At 39.1% G+C, this 5,881-nt stretch overlaps 1 pseudogene; it reads left to right on the forward strand.

Annotated features, from left to right (window-relative positions):
• The first annotated feature begins 3,407 nt into the window (after positions 1–3,407).
• On the forward strand, positions 3,408–5,508 carry LOC100551689 (lys-63-specific deubiquitinase BRCC36-like; annotated as a pseudogene).
• The last annotated feature ends 373 nt before the right edge of the window (positions 5,509–5,881 follow it).

Raw genomic sequence — 5,881 nt, forward strand, 5'->3', positions numbered from 1 at the left:
GATTACTACCTGGGACTGGGACTGGCTATATAAAGAGGGATTGGTATTGAAGAAATACATGACAACTCCTGGAAGTGTCAATGGAGCCTTGACTCAGTAACAGAACTGCATATATTTTTTTCTCCAGCAACATTCTCTGTATGTTTAAGTAAAAGTTACATTAATTTCTGAAGTTTTTTTGAAAGATTTGTCTCGTTATATCTAGATAAATCTGGCACTACAATGGGCTTAAATATATGTATCTTATTGAAGCACATCATGCTTTGTGGTTTCTTTTGCAACTTCTTGCCAAATTCACAGGTATTATCAAATCTCCTGTTATTGCCTTCGTCCATTCTGCTTTTCAAAACAGGTTCTGAGACTGGCACTGTCCCCACTGGCTGTTCCATGTAGAAGACACACATGGAGGTGGGAAACAGCTGTAAGACTATTTTCTGTTTACCCAAATAGTGCCAGGCTGTTAGTTTCACCTTAGTCTTGCTCACCATGGTGCCAGTATCGAACTGCATCTCCCATAAATCTTGTACAATAGTCCTTTATTAAACTTTGCAGTCAATTTTAAAGCTAATTTACTCAATGTATATCCTTTTCTCTTACACATGGAACTCATGGCACCAGAGGATAATGTTGCATAAATACAATTAAAATAAACAAAAATTAAAGCATTTTAATTTTTTTAAAAAGCAGTGAAATAAAAATTGTTGCACTTGCCTAGTTATAAACCTCTTATTTATGAAGTGAGCTTGACTGTTAAAAGCCTGACTTAATCAAAAAGGTATTTGCCTGATGGAGAAGGTCAACAGATAGAGAAGGGCAGTGTAAAAGAAGTGGACCGAGTAGATTTTTTTACAGGAGGAGAGAAGGTAGACTTTACTTGCTGCTGAAGCTTTACTTACCATACTGCTATTGAATGGATGAATGGTAATAGAGAAAGCTTGGGGAGATCACCTGTGATGAATGGTATACAGAAGCTACATTCAACAATAGATGAGAATCTGTTTAAGACATTTTAAGGCACAAGGAAAGAACAAGATACTGCTCCTCCTTCAATTAGACATAGAGAAACTGAATGGTGTAAAGTGTGAAGAGGTCCTAAGCTGCATCTACAGTGTAGAATTAGAGTAGTCATGACTTTAATTGCCATGACTCAATATCATGGAATCATGGGAGGTGCTGGTGCCTCATTACACTACAAATCTCATGATTCGATAGCATAGACCATAGCAGTTAAAATGGTATCAAATAGTATCAGTTCTACAATGTAGATGCATTCTAGCCTCCCAAGTAATCTCTCATCCAGGAATCAACTAGGTTTTTTTTGTGTCAGGAGTAACCGGAGTTGCTTCTGGAGTGAGAGAATTGGCCGTCTGCAAAGATGTTGCCTAGGGGACACCCAGATGTTTTGATGTTTTACCATCCTTGTGGGAAGCTTCTCTCATGTCCCCACATGGAGCTGGAGCTGATAGAGGGAGCTCATCCGCACTCTCCCTGGGTGGGATTCGAACCTGGCAGCTTTCAGGTCAGCAACCCAACCTTCAAGTCGCAAGGCTTTTATCCCCTAGGCCATCAGAGGCTCATAGGTAAAGCTATGATTAGCTACAGCACAAAGCTGCAAGAACAAATAATGTCTAGAGCCATACTTTTCTTATCTATTTTGATGAGATAACGAACATTTCTGATTTTTTACTTTGCATACACTGAGAGGATTTATGACATGAAAAAACTAGAAAAGTACAAAGATATGAAAAGATATAGCCAGCAAAGTGATTTGAGCATCTATTAATGAAGTCTAGGGTTTGAATCCTTGCTCAGCCATAGGAAACCAATGGGTGAACTTGGGCAAGTTGCAATCTTCAGCCTTTTAGGGATGGAAAGACACACCTCCTCTGAACAAATCTTGTCAAGAAAACCACATAGGAGCCTCCGGTGGCGTAATGGGGTAAAGCCTTGTAACCTGAAGGTTGGGTTGCTGACCTGAAGGCTGCCAGGTTCGAATCCCACCCGGAGAGAGTGCGGATGAGCTCCCTCTATCAGCTCCAGCTCTATGTGGGGACATGAAGCCTCCCACAAGGATGGTAAAAACATCAAAACATCTGGGCGTCCCCTGGGCAATGTCCTTGCAGATGGCCAATTCTCTCACACCAGAAGCGACTCAGGTTGCTCCTGACACGAAAAAAAGAAAAGAAAATGATGATGTTGCCTAGGGAGTCAACACAAGTTGAAAACGTCTTGAAGACAACCACAAGAGTAAGAGATTTTAAGCAAAATTTACCTTTATTTCTGAACTGAGATTTAAATTAGAATCTTGAATATTACTTAAATCCAATCAACCTAAATCTAAGAACCCTCAATTTTGTAAAATCAACTGATGAGAGGAAAAAAAAACACTGAGAGAAAAATTTAAGTAGCTGGAATTATCAGTTGTAAATGGTGAATATTTGTGATAGTTCATTTTAAAGTGTATCATTCTTAAACATAAAACCAAAGAAAATACAAATGCTAAATTCAACAGCACTCTTTCATTTCGAATTAGATAACATTACTATGAGCTGGTGGCATTCTGGTGGGAATGAAGGAATGAATGAAAGAGTTTTGCATAACAATGTCAAAATCACAACTCTGAAAAGAGTCTGCTTAGTTAGCATAACACTCATGTGAAGTATTGATACAGTTATCTTTGATGGCTTCATAGATGCTTTCTTATTGTGTATGATATAATATTTCTGACAAAAAAGGGAAAACGAGGTGGGGCTCCATTAAGTATAGACCAGATCCCATGTTTATTTTAGGTAAAGGTCACCCACAAAAGACCCTCTGTGATTTCAGATATCCGGGGGCGGGGGGGGGGGGTCACATAAAGTAGCATTAGCATGCATGACATTTGGGAAGATCATTACTTATGTATCCATATCCATATATATTTGAGTTTGAAGGGTATTTTCTATGTCTCATACAATATTAAGACCAAAACAACACACTAAAGTTAGCCCTGTGGCTACCACCTGATGGATCACCTCTGTATGCATTTGTATTCCCTACTAACACTTAGTGATGAAAAACTGATTTTTGGTTAAGGGTGAATTATAATGCCCAATTTGATTCTGTTCAGATTCTCATTTTTCAACCCTGGGTTCATTCTAATGTGTTTCTGCATGAGCATCCACTTCCAAGTGTATTACTCTTAATATGTACATTTTTGCATACCTTTCTTAATGGAACCTTTGAAACCATTTTGTGTACTACTATGCACACTTGTTTGAAATTTCCACTCATATGCACATTTTGGGATACATTATTTCCTGGGATATAATTTTTGTGGTTTTTTGTCAATCCACAGAGTGCCTTGCAGTTTACAGGAAGGCGTGCTTCAAGTTGTATAACTGCAGTTTGGTTTGTGTGCAGGTCCAGGATACGAAGTTTATTTTGAGTTTATCTTAAAATCTGAATGGAAGTAATTTCTTACTATAATGGCTGGTGGTTTAAATCATTTCAGAGTGCAATTCAGACTTTAAAGGAAGCATCCAAGGTGTTGCACTTATTTGGGGAAAAGATAGCTCAGTGGACACCACGTGCTGAGGTCATGTGTCTCTGCATCAGGGAGGTAGACACTAGCTGAATTGTCCACATTCATTTGGTGATTATTCTCTGGAGGTCGGATAAAAGAAAGAGCCGGGTGGAGATTTCTCCGGAGCAGTTCTCAGCTGCTTCAACAGAACCAGAGAGATTGGCTGAATTAACAAGGCAACCTATGAGAGTTGTGGGTTGGTATCATTTTCGTCCACCATAACCAGAAATGTAATCTAATAATATAAACTATAAGACAGTATTTCTTACATATGCTATTGTCATAGAACATTCAATGTACAAACAAGGATGATAGAGATTCCAAATATACTAAATGCTTCAAAAAACACATCTCTAAACCAAAATATAATCAATGTGTTACAAACACACATACATTTATAGAAAGCAGAACTCTTATATTCAGGGTTTGTGAGTCCAATGACAGAGTTCATGTTCCACATGGAGGACTGTATAAATCACTAATTGTAAGTCCAAATCTATATGTCCAAGTTAGTGAATCTTTTTTTTTTTAATCCAACGTTGGATTTGTTTAAAACATTGGATTTTTTAAAAAAGGATTCACTAAAATCCTTTTTTTTAAAATCCAATGTTTTAAACAAATCCAACATTGGATTTTTTTTAAAAAAAGATTCACTAACTTGGACATATAGATTTGTACTTACAATTAGTGATTTATACAGTCCTCCATGTGAAACATGAACTCTGGTTGTCATTGGACTCACAAACCCTGGATATAAGAGTTCTACTTTCTATGAATGTATGTGTGTTTGTAACACATTGATTATATTTTGGTTTAGAGATGTGTGGGGTTTTTTTTAAGCATTTAGTATATTTGGAATCTCTATCATCCTTGTTTGTATGTTTAATGTTCTATGACAATAGCATATATAAGAAATATTTATAGTTTATTAGATTACATTTTTGGTTATAGTGGCCTTTGCATTTCAGGGAATCCCTTCTCTGTGTCATTTTCATCCGCACATAACTGTCTGGCCATCTCATGTAGATGTCCGCACACAAGCAATGTATCAGATGATGGACCAAGGCTTTGCGGGGCTGATATTCTCCTGCTTTATTGAGGACAAAAACACAAAGACAGGTTGGATTCTGTACACTTGTTTCCAGTCCATTCAAGCCCAAAAGAGCTCAGAATATGAAAGGATTGAAATTCCAATTCATTTATTTTATTTATTTACAGTATTTATATTCCGCCCTTCTCACCCCGAAGGGGACTCAGGGCGGATTACAATGAACACAAATATGGCAAACATTCAATGCCAACAGACAAACAACATACATTAGACAGACTCAGAGGCATTTTTAACAATTTTCCAGCTTCACGATTCCGGCCACCGGGGGAGCTGTTGCTTCACCGTCCAGTAGTGGCTGTACTTCTGCATTCCTTTCCTCGTGTTTTGCTGGCAGTTTTATGGTGTTGTAAAGTAGCCTCCCGCATAAAGTGTCCCTAGATTTCCCTAATTGACAGATGCAACTGTCTTTCGGGGCTGCATAGGTCAACAGCAAGCCGGGGCTATTAATGGTCGGAGGCTTAACCCGACCCAGGCTTCAAACTCATGACCTCTCGGTCAGTAGTGATTTATAGCAGCTGGTTACTAGCCAGCTGCACCACAGCCCAGCCCCAATTCATGTTGTTCCTCACAACACCACTGGGAAAGTGTGTCTTGAGTCAGTGCCTAAGATCTTGTGTCAAGAGTAGCAAGATGCTTATAGGAAAACCCACAGCCTTACTCATATGGATTCAGTAACAAAGATACACAATGACTTGGTTTTCACAAAGAACCTCTACAGCCAGATGTCAACCTGAAGTGGCTGGAGGACAGTTTGGAGCAGGACAAACAGAGGATGCTGGAATTGCAGCAGGAGAAAGAGGAGCTTCTCAAGGAGCTGGCTGCCCTGGAGTGATGGGACACAGGCTTCGTTTTGCCTGTAGAGATGTTCCTCAGCCTGGCCCTATGCTAACTTGTTGCTTCTCCTGGGACTCATTCCATGCTGTTACAAAATCAGGAGGTCCCTTGGGCATGGAAAATCAGTGAGCAGGGCATTGGAGAATGATGTAAAATAATTTTTGCTATGATGGACCTCTTTTCTCATGCAACAGTTCTTAGAGCTAAAGATGTGTGTGTTGGGATAATACCCTGTTTCCCCTAAAATAAGACATCCCCAGAAAATAAGACCTAGTAGAGGTTTTGCAGAATTGCTAAATATAAGGCCTCCCCCGAAAGTAAGACCTAGCAAAGTTTGTGTTTGAAAGCATGTCCGCCAAACAAAACACCAG

The sequence above is a fragment of the Anolis carolinensis genome, chromosome 1 (assembly GCF_035594765.1).
Source record: "Anolis carolinensis isolate JA03-04 chromosome 1, rAnoCar3.1.pri, whole genome shotgun sequence".
Lineage (NCBI taxonomy): Eukaryota > Metazoa > Chordata > Lepidosauria > Squamata > Dactyloidae > Anolis > Anolis carolinensis.